The following is a 16,022-nucleotide window of genomic DNA, read 5'->3' as shown; positions in this document are numbered from 1 at the left end:
CTGAATATCAAAAATAATTTTGATATCATATACTTGGATTTTAGGGTAGCTTTTGGTATTGTTGCACATGGAAGACTCCTGTATAAATTGGAGAGGTATGGCATTAAGGGTAATTTGCTACAATGGATAAAGGGATGGTTGAGTGGGAGACTGCAGAGAGTGGTAATGAATGGACACTGCTTTATGTGGACTAATGTTATTAGTGAAGTCCCTCACGTTCGGTGCTGGCCCATTGTTGTTTTGTGTATTCATCAATGATATTGATGAAGGTATAAAAGGATTAATGTCCAAGTTTGCAGAAGATAGAAAGGTTGACAGGGTTGTTAACGACAGTAAAGACAGTATGCTTCTCCAACTGGATCTCGACAAATTGGGCAGGCTGAGAAGTAACAACTAAAGTTTAACATTGACAAATGCCAAGTACTGCACATGGGTAGCAATAGCCCAAGAGAAACGTACCAACTTTGTGGCACTACACTCAGGGAAGTGGAAAGTGAAAAAGACCTGGGGGTAATTGTGCAGACAATAATGAAGTTTGCTGAACAGTGCAGACGTGCTGCCAGGGCAGGTTTTTGGAGTCCTGTCAATGATATATAGGAATTTTTCTAGCATGGACATGGAGGCCAAATCTAGGGTACTGTGTTCACGTCTGGAGGCCACCTCATTTTAGGAAGGATGTAGAGTTGCTAGAACGAGTACAAAGAAAGGCAACAGGTTTGGTGAGGAGAACAAAGGGGTGCGCTTACCAGAAAAGGCTTAAGTTCTGCAAATTGCCTTGCCTGGAGAGTAGGCACCTTCAATATGATCTGATTGAGATGTATAAGACCTTGAATGGGTTCAGCAAGCTGAATGCTGATGGGATTTTCCTCTTGCTCAGATTAATAAACCGAGGGGGCATAGATTCAAATTGAGGAAAGACAGTTGTAGATTGGTGTGCAAAATTTAAGGACTAGTCAGATTTTCACCTGTAGCTTTGGCCTTGGCGCATTATAGCCTTAGTTGCTAATGCACCAATAAAATCCAAACCAAACCAAACCAAACCAAACATGTAGCTTCTCATAGGAGTGCCCTGGATATGTGAAAAGCATACCAGAGGAACCTGGTGAGGTGCAGAAAGACGAAGGAAACAACACCGACACAACAACGGAACAAAAAGGTACAGAGGGACTTTATTCAAAAATGGCAACATAGCACTGGCTGCCATGATACAGATGCATCACTGCCAAAGATGGAACAATGGGAAGAGGTTGTCCTCAGTAGGAGATATGGCCACCCCTCATGTCGATGCAGGCTTTACACCGCCTGTCCATACCAGAACAATGTTGTTGATAAGTTCTTGCGGTAACATTGTCCATTCCTCTGTCAGCGCCATCTTCAGTTGGTGAACATTTTCTGGTGAATGTGGACGTGCCGCTAGGCGTCTCCCCAGAGCTTCCCTTGCGTGTTCGATGGGATTTAGATCGGAGGGAACGGGCAGGATAATCCAAACGAAACATGTCCTCACTTTCCAAAAGCATATCAACAGCTGCAGTGAGATGGGGTGTGGCGTTATCATCCCTAAACACGAACTCGGGGCCAATGGCCCCTCTGAACAAACGCACATGGGGAAGGATTATCTGAGTATAGTAGCGTGCACCAGTTACAGTACCGCCTTCCAGTATCTGGAGTTGTTTACGTCCATCCAAGATAACTCCTCCCCAGACGAGAATACCTCGACCGCCATATCGATCCCTTTCAGTGATGTTTGCGTGGTGATACCGTGTGCCAACCACTTGCTAGATTAGCTGACGTCCAGAATCGCTGCTGAGACTGAATCTACTCTCATCAGTAAAGAGTTCCTTAAGTAAAGATTTTGTGGTTGTAACCTTTAGAAATAGTGTTTGTCCTTAAGTTTTGCACACCAGTGTAGAATAGATGTACGAAAATTTGCCTTTAGCCAGCAGGCGGTTGATTGGCGAAACAGACTTCTATCTTTTGTTGTGGAAGTTGATAGCCTAAATAAATTTAACGCTGAGTTGGATAGGCATTTGGAACTAATGTAGGGATGAAATGGGAGGATTTTTTTTTTTTTTTTTTTTTTTTTTTGGCTGATGCTGCATAAGCTTGCTTTCTTGCAACGTATGCCTCTACTAATGCTAAAACTGAAGGACGACAAATACCAACATATGGAATGATAACTTCTAAACCCCCAGCCGGGGTGTTGGGAACGGCATCCTGAATCTGACCTTCTGCAATTTGGCAATCTAAACCTGGTGCCCTAAACCGGTTTCTTTAAATCCTCACCCCCCCTGCTTCCCCCTTTTCTCTTGGTGGGGGTCTGTCCTCACTGATCTTCATGGGGAGTCCTTCCCTATCGCCCCCTTATCTCTATCTGTTCCCTCCAGCCTTCAGTCTCTCATCCTACTCAAACTTAACTTACTGAGTATGCCCATAAAGTAACTTAATTGAACTAGCAAAAAATTTAACACCTCTCACTTAAACCTATATGCCCCCAATTCGGCTGAAATTCACCACCATGCTTCCCCTTTTTTTTATATATTTAGGTCCTTGCCACTGAAATCTTCAGAAACTAGGTGGCAGGGCCTGCCAGATTACTTAAAAAATCTGCCGGGTACCTGATCTGCTTCCTCGTTGTAAAGTTTGGGCAACGGTGGATCCCACTAGCCGGCCAACGGCTAAATGGGATCCACCGTTGGATCCCACTAGCCGACCAACGGCTAAATGGTCAGAATAACAACATAACATAGCACTACCGACATTTCACTCCCTACACACTTTTAAATCTCTGGCCTCCACAGAGTAATGTGATACACAAACAGAGTAAACAATGCGGAGATGGGGGAACCCCTGGTGCCGTCAGACAACTAACACACTTTACACTTTTACTTACACTCAGACGTATTGGGTTCCTTAGCAACAGCAGACGATCCAAGCTTAACTTAGGTAGGGTGTTTCTCTCTATTCTGATCTACTGCTGATCATCGCCGACGGCGAATGCTGTGGTGCCAAAAACACGCCGGTTGAACACTGGAGAACTGGAAACGAGTGTGCTCGTTTGATGACTGCAGCACGCAGACGGACGCATTCGTGTGTTGCGAAGCAACACGAGTCCATGGACCCATCGTGCATGCTGTCCGCTATCCGGACAGGTGGCGTTTGTTGATTAATATGGGTCAAGTTTTTCTGGCAAGAACTATAACCTCTGTTGCGTTGGACTAATGTTTCACTAATGAGGTCTACCAGCAGTCTTACACTTCTTCCAGTGGATGCAGGATTTTCGCACATAGATAGTGAAGGCAATAGAACCTGGCTCGCCCCCTCATTGGCTAGGGACGAGCACCAGGTAGCAGCTGCTTCCTGTGGAAAAGTGGCCCGAAACACACTTCCACTCTCTACACAAACAAACATAACACAACACACTCAGGCCTTATATACAGAATTTCTGTACTCAGCACAGAAATAAGGCGGAGTTGGACAATCGTCTTAGGCCATCCGAATGCAAATAAGACATACATACATATCAGCAACTGTTAGGAGACCATGTGCACCCTGCCATGTTGCATTTTTTTTCCCGGACAGAACCGTGATCTTCAAATACGATAAAACGCTGTGCTCTCGGACCGCACGGTGCCCGAGTCGTTCGAGGAAAATAGTGAACATATCGCCCATTTTGATTGGCCTCGATTCTTTTTAGCGGGTCATAGGCGAACCGTCAATCCGCTTAAAAGAAATTCGTGTTCCCGCCACAGTGCAGTTTCATAAGATTGGCACTTGATCAGCAGTGACTCTCTCTAACACTATTAACCGGACACGGACCCTACAAGGAGAAGCTGTTTGGCTTCCGACTCGTTGAGGACCCCAACTGCATATGTGGAGAAAGTGAAAGCTGGAGCCACATAGTCTATGATTGTCAACACTATGAAGACCTCAGAGGGCTACTAATAACAAGGTTAAGATACTTCCCAAAAGGACTGGAGCACCACTTCCTGGACACTGAGGATGAATATAGGGCACTCTCCCAGTATGCGCAAGACTTATTCACCAGGAGAAAAACACTAATAGCTATCTACAGCAACGTACACAGAGATTGACAAAAATCGGCGCCAAATGTGACAAAAAAACTGAAACCTTGCAGAGGACCAGTACTTGGAAAAGAAGAGTGCTGATCACACGGAAGAGAAAAGCAAGGACGGGGGAATGCAGCACAGACAGTAGAGAACAGACTAAACGCAGCACAGTTGCAAACAGCTTGATGGCGATCTGAAGAGGACACCCTCGCCCTCTTCACCTATTATTCCCACTTCCTTGGGGGGAGGGGACATTTTTTGTTCCTTCTCCTCCACCCCCAAACTTCTACTCTGGTGGGGCATGGGCATGCCCCACTGAAAACTGGGGCTATCTACTCTATTGGCCCCATATTTCTGTCTTTTCCCCCCAATCTTCGGTCTCCCTCCCCTCTCTACCTTCATCATAGCGAAAGCCCCACACGTCAAAAACTAAATATGATAAAATTACCTTACGCCCAAAACTCGGCCTAGCAAACCAAAGCGACATTACCCCAGCGCAGATTTTTTATTTACTTATATATTTATTTTTATTTTTTTTTTTTATTTATTTATTTTTTTTTTATTTTATTTTATTTATTTTTTTTTAAGGTCCTAGCCGCCGAAATCCCAGGAAATTAAGCGGCAGGACCTGCCAGAGTGAATCTACAGCTACTGGGTTCCTGGTCTGCCTCCACGGGGCGTAAGTGGGACAACGTTGGGCCTCAATAGGGGTCCAACGGCTAAATGACCAGATGAACAACGGTACAGAACACAACACATGAACAATTCCCACACACTTTTAAATCTCTGGCATTTCCCAGTGAACTGGTTCACCACAATGAAAGCAACGCGGAGATGGGGGAAACCCCTGGTGCCGTAAGACAACAACACACACTTACACTTACACTTACACTAGTGACTCTCTCTCTAGGCCTCCAGCATTTACCCATGTTCAGGCATCAGTAAACTTTTGCCTTCCGGCGTTGTATTAATTTGTTTTGCATTCTGTATATTAATCATGAGTTCTGAACGCTATAGCAGTTCTTGTCGAACGTACACTATTATTCTTGCCCACCAAGTTATTCTTCTTTATCAGTATTTACCGATTCATTGTAATATTATAAATCACACATGGGAGAATATTAATCACAAGTATTCATGCAGACCAGAAATGCTAAGTACTGTATCTATATTTTTGTATGTACTGTATGTAAAAAAAAAAAAAAAAAAAAAAAAAAGAGTATATTTTGCGTGTATCGGTGTGCTCATGTGCAATTGGCATATTCTGAGGGCTGAGGGCTGAGAGCTGAGAAAATCTTGAAATACCGCGCTGTTGGAATCCTCTCATGCCCTGTAGTTTAATTGCCCCAGATCATGTTCGCAATTGAAATTATAAAGAGTGAGATGAAATTGCAAAGGGTTAATGTGCTGACTCGAGAGACGATTGACAGAACTGGAATAAGTGTAGTACCAATGAACAAAAAACCAAACGAAACTATTAAATTAGGGCCACCCGGTAATTTCTTACATATACCCATATATATGTATTGCGTGTATTCTCTGGTCGATTTGGCTGTTTTGCTGTATGAAAAAAAAAAAAAAAACAGTTTCTTGGGGAAAAAACCTTTCTATCTACGCCCGAGACCAAATAATTCTGCCTCGTGTCATCGACGGGATTCTAACCCGGACCTTTTCCATCTGGTGTGGGGAAGATGGTGACGATACCACTGTGCTATCATTAAGCCGAAGCTGTTATCCAGCAATGCATACCACTGCCTATTCTGGTGCAAAGAATGGAAACATTAAACGTTGATGACAGAATCAAATGTGCAGTGCTCTTTTCATGTTACATTGTCCAGCTATCAAATGGCTGCACTCTGGCTCTGGCACATTCCCAAAGAATTGTTCTCCCAGACTGTATCGCACAATAATAAAGTTCGGTGGTATGGGCCTGTTATATATGGTTGGACTTGGACCACTCATTTTTATCGATTAAATCATGAACGGGACAGTGTATTGTGCCTTGCCCACAGTGAGTAAATTCTTTGGAAAAAAATGACCACGTTCAGGACAACAGTATTTTAAGAGGAATAATGTTGTGAATTTCCATCCTGCAGCATGGGTTCCAATCAAATTGAATACCTTTGGGATATTCTGAAATAACAATTGAGTGGCGCAGTCCCTATAATGTTGTGAATTTCCATCCTGCAGCATGGGTTCCAATCAAATTGAATACCTTTGGGATATTCTGAAATAACAATTGAGTGGCGCAGTCCCTACCTAACAGAAATTTCTGAACATATTCTCCAGAGGGTTTTTCATATCAAAATCCAAAATGGTCATACTCGATATTAACATTTTAATTAATTTATTATTAGTTTTTTTTTTTTTTTTTGTAATCAAATGTTTTTGATTTATTGTCGTCATACATATTGGAGGAAAGTATATATTTATCAGGAGCTCCAGTAGTCTTGTAATGTACGTTTTACTATTCAAATGCGTTTTGCATATCTCATTACTTTATTAAATGAATAAATGAATATTTGATTTCTAAATGGTTTTCAGGTTTTACATTTGTAAAACTTGAAATACTTATATTTTATTATTACTCGTTTTTGTGGCAGAGCACCTAGGAATACGAGGTGTCAACGTATATGTCTATAAATTTTATTCTATTGTCATTTAGCCTGTTCTATTCGATAAGGCAGCCGATTTTCCAGTGGTTAAACTCGTCCAACCCTCGACCAAGACCGCCCAACTTTTGCACAGTGTAAAATAAGTCCATTAAAATTTCTTTCCTTTTAACTCGATTCCAATTCTTGTCTTTTCGGCACATTGTAAAAACGCAGTGACCATTACAGTGTCTGAAGACTAGGCACCTGCGAGGTGATCTGATTGAGGTTTATAAAGCCTTGAATGGTTTGAGCATGCCCAATGCTGATGAGATTCTTCCTCTTGCTCAGAATAATCACCTGAGAGAGCATAAATTCAAATTGAGGAAAGACAGTTGTAGGATAGATGTGCAGAAGTTTGCCTTTAGCCAGCGGGTGGTTGGTTGGTGGAACAGACTGCCATCCCTTGTGGTGGAGGTTGATAGCCTAAATAAGTTTAAGGCTCAGCTGGACAGGTATTTGGAACGAATGGAGGGGGTGAAATGGGAGCGGTTTTGTTTTTGGCTGATGCTGCATAAGCTTGCTTTCTTGCATCATATGCCTCTGCTAATCCTAATGCTAATAATCTTGTTGTTTAACTGTAATAACATAACCTAACTGTAATACCATCTTGATGTTTTTCCACATCAAGATGGTATCTAGTTTGTACCGATAACAAAAAAGTATCCCTTCGCTGGGGAATTTTTTAAAATGTAAAATTTTTGAAATTTCAAATAGTTTTAAAATTATAATTTTTTTTCTAGGGATGGCTACTGTTTATAGGGCTCTTAACAATAAGAGCTCTATAAATGTTATGAATGTTAGTTTGTTATAAATTATTATTTCGGTCCACAGCTAATAAAAAATTTTGTTATAAAAGTAACTTTTCTAAGGGATTTCCTAATGTTGTTACACTGACTCACATGTGTTTTTTCTGAGTTTTAAGTGTGAAAACAATCACATTTTCATCCTTGCGATTTGAAGAAATATAAATTCCATATTGAATTGATTTTGAAAAAGGAAGGGCTGCTAAAATGACAAACTGGAAAAGAATTTTTCTTGAGGCTTTATCAGTACTAAACTGTTCATAAAATAGTTCTATGGTTTTAGTGGGTTTTAGGCGCATTAGCAACTTAAGCATATTGCGCCTTATATATTATGATTGTAAATTGCGTATTCTGTGGTCGAATTGCTCTTTGCTGGACGAAAAAACGTGAGTTTCCGGGAGGAAAACCATGCTACTCTCGCCTGAAACCGACTAACTCAGACACGTTGTGAAAAAAGCCCACAAAAATTCCTCGTGTTATTGATGACATTCGAACTCAGCTTTTTACACTCGGCATATAAAATATGGTGACAATATCAATTGATATCCACGAGGGACCCCACTCACAGGTAACTTAAAAGCCGACCGGGCTAGCCGAGTGGGTAAAGTACCTGCCCGGCAACCCAAAGGTCGCGGGTTCGATTCCCACCTCTGGAGAGATGGTGTTCGTTTATAAAAAGCTGCCTCAAAAGCTACTTGAGATACTGGATTCCATAAATAGTCACTTCATTTTTAGCTTTCCCAAATTTCAGTGGTTGTTTTTTTTTTTTTTTTTTTTTTGCGGTCCTTCTCTTGGATTTGCAATTTGGAATATTGACATTCGTTTGGAAACCAAGGTATCATATCAACTGATTCTTTTTTGGCAACTCATTCTCTTGTTTGTTTTCACATGGCCATAACTAGTGTTACTCAATTGCTCCCATGATTCAGCAGAATCAAAACCGCTCGCTAACAAAAGTTTTCGTTACATCATTCTAAATACGTCTTTTACTTTGTGATAGAAACCGAAGATAGCTAAAAAAAAATGTAAAGAAGCTCTTAAAAAAACTCTAGTTTGTACCGATAACAAAAAGTATCCCTTCGTTGTAGAATTTTTTAAAATGTAAAATTTTTGAAATTTCAAATAGTTTAAATTTTTTTTTTTTTCTAATGATGGCTACTGTTTATAGGGGCTCTTAACAATAAGAGCCCTATAAATGTTCGTGAATCTTGCAGGCGGAAGCCCGCAAGATTCACGAACGACCCCCCTACCCCCGTGCTCTTTAACAACCAATCTAAACAAAATGTTGGGATTACTTCGCGGTGAAAGACCTTGAAGTATGGTAGTTTCATCACTGGTCTCTCTCTCTCAGGGTAAGTATTATATAGAGAGGATTTTTTATGAATGCGCTCAGATTCTTTAAATTGATGAAAAGCAAGGAAAACTGCCATCAATGACACTTTTAACCACTTAATTATTTCATGAACGAGTTCATTTAACTTAAAATTAGAAATATGAGTGCATTTATTTGTTTATTACTTTGGAAGATTTACCTCTATGATGTCTTGTAGAACATTTTAGTGCTGATGCTCCCTGTAGTTGAATAATTATACAAATAGATTACATGTACTGTATTCCGCTCCCTCGTAGACAAGAACAGTGATCCAATGCACCCCGGAATCGGACTCGCGGACCCCAAGCCCGACCCCAATATATATCGAATCACCGCCTCAATCTTTGAGCGAGAGCATGGTAGTTTCATCACTGGTCTTCCTCTCTCAGGGTAAGTATTATATAGAGAGGATTTTTTTATGAATGGCATGATTCTTTAAATTGATGAAAAGCAATGCGTCCGTATTTTAAAAACAATCTAAATGATTTGAGACCAAATAAATACATAGTGAACCCATACTCTTAATACTTTAAAAACTAATATCAAAACATAAAAAAAATTAAGAATCCTCTAAACCATTAAGAGACTGAAGAATTTTGTTACTTCCCTTCCCAGGGAAGTAACAAAATTCTTTGGTCTATTAATAACGTTATTCGATGTATGTTGGGGTCGGGCTTGGGGTCCGCGAGTCTCCGATTCGGGCGAGGGGATTGGACATGTATTCCACGAGAGAGTGGAATACATGTAACCTCTTTGTATAATTATTCAACTACGGAGAGTATCAGCACTGAAATGTTCTACAAGACATCATAGAGGTAAAGCTTCCATTTCTAAACTAATTTACTTATAACGTAGAACGTACTGAGCCATTGCTGCTTTGTTAGCTATTAATTAAATTTATTTGTTTATATACATCAAGCGTATAGTAGGCTCGATAATAATGCGCAGTTTAAGATACTAGAACAATAAAAGTTATTGTAAACATAAGAATTGCAATTAAAATAATTAGAATGAAGCCATATAATAGCATTATTCTTTTGATTTATTTAATTAAATCTTATCTTAAATTTAATTTAACAAAATTGTAAAAAACAACAGATGATCAATGAACACGAAGATATTCATAGAGTGAATTGTAAAAACCAAAATGAGAAAACTGCAATTAACGTTTTAAAAACTAAAGTATAAAATTATTATTATTATTAGCCGTATGGTGCAAGGAAGCCTGAGGCTTATGCTGCACCAGCCAAAAAAAAAAATTTCTGAATTACGAGAGAGAGAGTCAGAAGTAGAAGGGAATCACCAAGAAAGAGAAGAATGATGATATCCAGCTCAGAACCCTGGGTGTGCCAAGCCAATACTCACCAGATGTGAGTCCCTGGGGTTAGACTGAAATGAGAAAATACTGTGAAGAAGAAAAATAATTATAGGATACTATACTATAGTATCCTATAATTGTATAGTATATCTATAATTATAGATATACTATACAATAAAATTATTAGGATAAATAACGAAAGGATCTAAGTTATATTTGTTAAATAGTAGTAGTAGTAGTAGTAGTAGTAGTAGTAGTAGTGGCACTTGATGCAAGAAAGCAGTGTAGGAGCTTATGCAGCATCAGCCAAAAAAAAAAAAAAAAAAATCACACCATACCCTCCAATTGCCTGTCCAGTTCTTCCTTAAATTTATTTAACCTATCAACTTCCACAACGACAGATGGAAGTTTGTTCCAGCAATTAACAACCCGCTGGCTAAAGGCAAATTTCCGCACATCTCTTCTACATCTATCCTTTCTTAATTTGAACTTATGTCCCCGTAGGTTCGTATTCTGAACAAGTGGGAGGATCCCATCAGAATTCAGCGTGCTCAACCCATTCAAGGCCTTATAGACCTCAATCAGATCACCGCGCAGGTGCCTAGTCTCCAGCCACTGCAATTTGCAGAACTTAAGCCTCTCTTGGTAAGAGGATCCCTTCATTCCCCTCACCAATCGTGTTGCTCTTCTCTGTACACGCTCAAGCAAATCTACATCCTTCCTAAAATGAGGCCTCCAGACCTGTACGCAGTACTCAAGACGTGGCCTGACCATTGCCTTATACAGAGGGACAATCACCTCCTTTTCCCTGCTAGCAAAATTCCTATATATCATTGACAAAACCCCATGACCTGCCCTAGCAGCCTGTCTACATTGCTCAGAAAACTTCATATCTCACTGCACAATTACTCCCAGGTCTTTTTCATTTTCTACCACCTTAAGTGTAGTACCACACAGTTGGTACGTTTCTCTGGGGTTACTTCTACCCATATGCAGTACTTTGTATTTGTCAAGGTTAAACTTCAGTTGCCACTTCTTAGCCCATCTGCCCAAATTATCTAGATCCTGTTGCAGTAGCACACTGCCATTACTGTCATTAACAACCCTGCCAACCTTCGTGTCATCTGCAAACTTCGACATTAAGCCTGATATACCTTCATCAATATCATTGATAAATATACAAAACAACAGTGGCCCCAACACCGAACCCTGTGGGACTCCACTAATAACATTAGTCCACGAAGAGCAGCACCCATTGACGTAGATTTTCCTCTTTGGTACTGCGAGGTAACTCTCTTTTAAAAGAGTGAAGTTTTACATTAAATATGAAATATTTTATATTTTATAAACAGATGAAATATTTTCTATTGGCTATTAAATATTTTATAAATAAATTTTGCGTTTTTTCTTCATTTTCTTTCCATCTTCATCTTCATTTTTTGCAAAATGTAGAAAAATGCAACTTTACATTATTCACATTTTGAGAGGGTTTGCATGTTAAGTTTTTATGTGTGAGTTTTAACTGTTACCGTTATAGTGAAATATGTTATCTTGGTGTTAAATATATTTTAAGACTGATTCGTATCTTTTCAGCTTTATCGATGGAGAGTATTGGGTGAGTATGGAGACCATATGGGGTATGGAAAGTCAAGAATGGGGAGCATAATAGAAGCAATAGAAGTGCAATAGCGTTAGTGTATGTTTGAGACCATCAAGAGGGAAGGAAATTCGTTTGATGAATCTAAGTTTTTGTAAATTTGTTTAATACTATTATGTACGAGGATCGATTGAAAAGTTCGCGGCCGGAGTATGGAAGGGTAATGGTACAGTGTTAAAATTTCTATACTTAATGTATAACACTTCATATAGTACCCCGCCAAGTTTCGTGCAGTTGTAGTACAGTCTTTTTTAATTACAGGTCCCAAAGTCAAAAAATTGTGTGAATGAGGAAAGATGAACAAAATTAGTCACCGTGCAATCAACTAACATTTGGGAAAAAAGGGACCAGTGCCAAAGGCAAATCGTAAGGATATGGTTACAACATTGGGAACTAAGACCCTTTAAATTCTGTTACCCATTATTAAATGGGTAGCAGAATTTAAACGAGGGAATGAGAACCTGGAAGACCACCCATGCTGTGGAAGACCCACAACGTCCATCATTCCAGAAGTTGTTGACAGTGTCCATGATCTGGCAAAGAGTGAGCTACAGGTCACAGTTCGGTACATTGCCAGTGTCACAGGTATCTCATCTGAACCTGTGTACCACATAATAGCAAAGGTTCTCGCTGTGAAAAAGGTGTCAGCACGATAGGGTCCAAAATTGTTAACAGCAGATTGGAAACGCAAACGGGTTGTCAAGTTCTGCAAGTTTCAGCATCTGGAGACTAGGTACCTGCGAGGTGAACTGATTGGGTTTATAAGACTTTGAATGGTTTGAGCAGGCTCAATGCTGATGGACATAGATTCAAATTGAGGAAAGACAGTTGTGAATAGATGTGCGGAAGTTTGCCTTTAGCCAACGAATAGTTGATTACTGGAATAGGCTTCCATCTGTTGTTGTGAAAGTTGATAGATTAAATTTTAAATAAATTTAAAGCTGAACTAGACAAACATTTGGAGTGGCCGGATGGGTTAAATGGGAAGTGTTTTTTTTTTTTTTTTTTGGCTGATGCTGTATAAGCTTGCTTTCTTGCATCATATGCCTCAACTAACGGTAATGATGATGCTAAGTCAAATCAACATTTGCATCGTTTTCAAGCAAACCCTGAATGCTTCCCATTTTAGAATTTCCTGTTGGTAACATCATCATTTGGTCCTACTGCAGAGAATTTAAAAAGTATTTGAGACTGCTGTTGCCATCCTTACCAAATCAAAAGCCGAGTATTATTTCTTTAAGTAAATCCTACATCAGTACACTCTGATCACATCCACGTAGTTGTTTTTTTGCGTGTAGATTCTTAATGCATGAAGAAGCGCTGCTGTTTATCAGTTTAAGAGCATTGCTTCCTCTTGTTTCCTCTTTAACATGTTGCTTTTGAAAACAGTCATTCAATAAATCCACAAAAGCCAAGTTAGTGTGTAAGTGACCAACTCACAGTTTGCAGTCAACATCAGGGAAGTTAAAATCCCCATTGTAAGAGATTCTGAAAACCTTGTGCAGGAATGGAGTACCATGCAGACATGAGTGTGTCACGCAGTTTCTTGAGATTCGACGGCGGTGCAGGCCTGCAGAAAATAGCCCTTTCCAGCTCATCCCAAAGATGTTCATTAGGATTGAGATCCGCGGACTGAGCTGGCCACTGCAGCAAAGAAGAGTCATTGTCATGCTCCTAGAACCATTCCATAGTGATTCGGGCTTTGTGCACCCGCGCATTATCCTGCTGGAAGTAACCATCTGACTGAGGATAAACTGTCAACATGAACGGATGCACTTGGTCAGCAACGATGTTTAGGTACGATGTGGCATTCAGACGTGAATCTATGGGTATCAGTGGACCCAACATGTGCCAAGAAAACATTCCCCACCCCATAACACTGCCCCCACCACCTTGCGCAGTAGTCGTCAGACATGACGGGTACATGAATGCATGTTGTTTTCCCAAATTCTGAGCCTTCCATTAACATGATGAATTGCCAGACCAAGCAACTGTTTTCCAATCCTTGATTTTCCAGTGTGCTGGTGTTGCTGTGCCCACAGGAGGCATGTTCTCTTGTTCTTCATTGATAACAAAGTTACGCGATATGGCCGTCGGCTGTTGTAGCCCATTCGCGACAAAGTGCGACTAGTGGTCCGTTGCGATATTTTGTTCTGCGCATCAAGGTTATATTCTGACGTGATGTGCGACATTGTGGCCCGTCTGTTTGCTTGCACAATTCTAGCCATCGTCCTCTGACTTCTCTCATCAACAAGCAATTTTCTTCCATAGGAGTGCCGTTGAGAGGATGTTTTCTGTTTGTTGCGCCATTCTCGATACACCCTTGAAACTTAATTGTTTCAAGGATGTGGTCCGCGAAAAGTTCAGGAGAACTGCCGTTTCAGAGATGCTTTGTCAAGCACGCCTTGCACCTGCTACCATGCCACGTTCGAAGTAAGTTAGATCACTCCTTTTCCCCATTTTTGCTACGGTTTGTACGCTTAACTGATACTCGAAAGGTTGTTCTGCTGCATTTATATCCACAACTGTGGTCATGTGACTTGCAACGTTGTGGGACAATCCATTTGTGTACACACCAGAGGTGTACCTAATAAAGTGGCAGCACTGTATGTCGACTGGTTTCACTGCCTTAGATTTAATATGTATCTTACTAAGGTCATAACTGCTCCCCTCCTGTCCTGTCTATCCTTTCTTTACACATTGTACTCCCCAAATTTAAATTTTTCATTCCCTATGTTAGTATCATATAGAGAGGCTTTTTGAGGTATAGTTTCAGATACAATGACGAGCGACGCGTTATTCCCAGAATTTTTACGTTTCAGCTCCATGGATAGTGTAACTCTAAGGAAGGCACACTGCTCATAAAGTTTTTATCTTATGATCGTTTTTTTTTAAATCTAGTTTAATGTAAGTATCGTTAAGACCGATTTAAAAAAAAATTCATATTAAAGTTACCCGAGAACAACCCCATCCATCCACATGTATTATGTCCATAAACAGTGTGTACCCTCTGTTCGGTTTGCCTCTTTTGTTGGACGAAAAACCTGAGTTTCTGGAAGAAAAACCTTGTTATCCTTAGTCTTGAGATTGTGTAACTCAGACACGGGGTGAAAAAATTCCAAAAAAATTCCTTCGGTCATTTTTGTTATTATTATTAGCCATATGGTGCAAGGAAGCCTGAGGCTTATCTTATGATGCAACAGCCAAAAAAAAATTCCCGAGTTACCCTGAGAGAGAGAGAGGGAGAGACAGAAATAGAAAGGAATCATCAAGAAAGAGAAGAATAATGATATCCAGCTCAGGACCCGGGGTGTGCCAAGTTCATACTCACCAGATGTGAGTCCCTGGGGTAAATTGATGGTATTCTTCCAACCCCTGCAAAATTCCCCGTCTCTTGGGGGGGGGGAAAGGTGATGATTATAAACTAAGCCACCACAAAGACTGTTAAAGATCGCCAATGGAAAGTGAGCCTTTAACTGTTACAGAAAAGTTTGCTGTAAATCTCGCACGATTGGTCATTATTTGATGTAGGCTAATGTTGTCTTTCAGTAACATTATTGTCGACTTTTCAGCTAGCGTGACGTCGCTACTCTTGCCGAGTATTGCAAAGAGCAAAAAAAAAAAAAAAAAAAAAAATCATGACTGGCATTCATAAAACAAAAAGTGCATAACATACTTAACTGAAACTGAAATTTTGTACGATTGGTCGTGCGATTTAGCTAATGCGGTGCTGTTTCTTGTATTCTGTCTATCTTGTGAACTCCTCTGACCGTTTGGTCGTCCCGGAATATAAATAAAGAAAATTTTTAATGTAAGCTTTCGTTGGCTTTTGTTAATCACGATTGACAGCTTGGCGTTTCCGATTTTAGCTGAGGGTCAAGTCACTACTCAACTCTTGCTGAGAATTGTAAAAAAAAAAAAAAAAAAAAAAAAATCATGATTGCCATTTATAAATCGAAACGAGCATAATGCACTTTTTCTTAGACATGAACACTTGTCGAAAAGTAAATTTTAAAGGATAAAAAAAATCACCCAGTGACTTTTGAAATGTTTTCGAAACTGATCAAAATGATACACTTTAATATAAACTGTATTATGAAAATAAAGGACTAGGATGCCAAATTTACCGATAGCAAAAGAAATTAGAAGTA

Source organism: Mastigoproctus giganteus, chromosome 10 (assembly GCF_048544385.1).
Source record: "Mastigoproctus giganteus isolate SK-2022 chromosome 10, ASM4854438v1, whole genome shotgun sequence".
Classification (NCBI taxonomy): domain Eukaryota; kingdom Metazoa; phylum Arthropoda; class Arachnida; order Uropygi; family Thelyphonidae; genus Mastigoproctus; species Mastigoproctus giganteus.
This window is presented reverse-complemented; position numbering follows the sequence as displayed.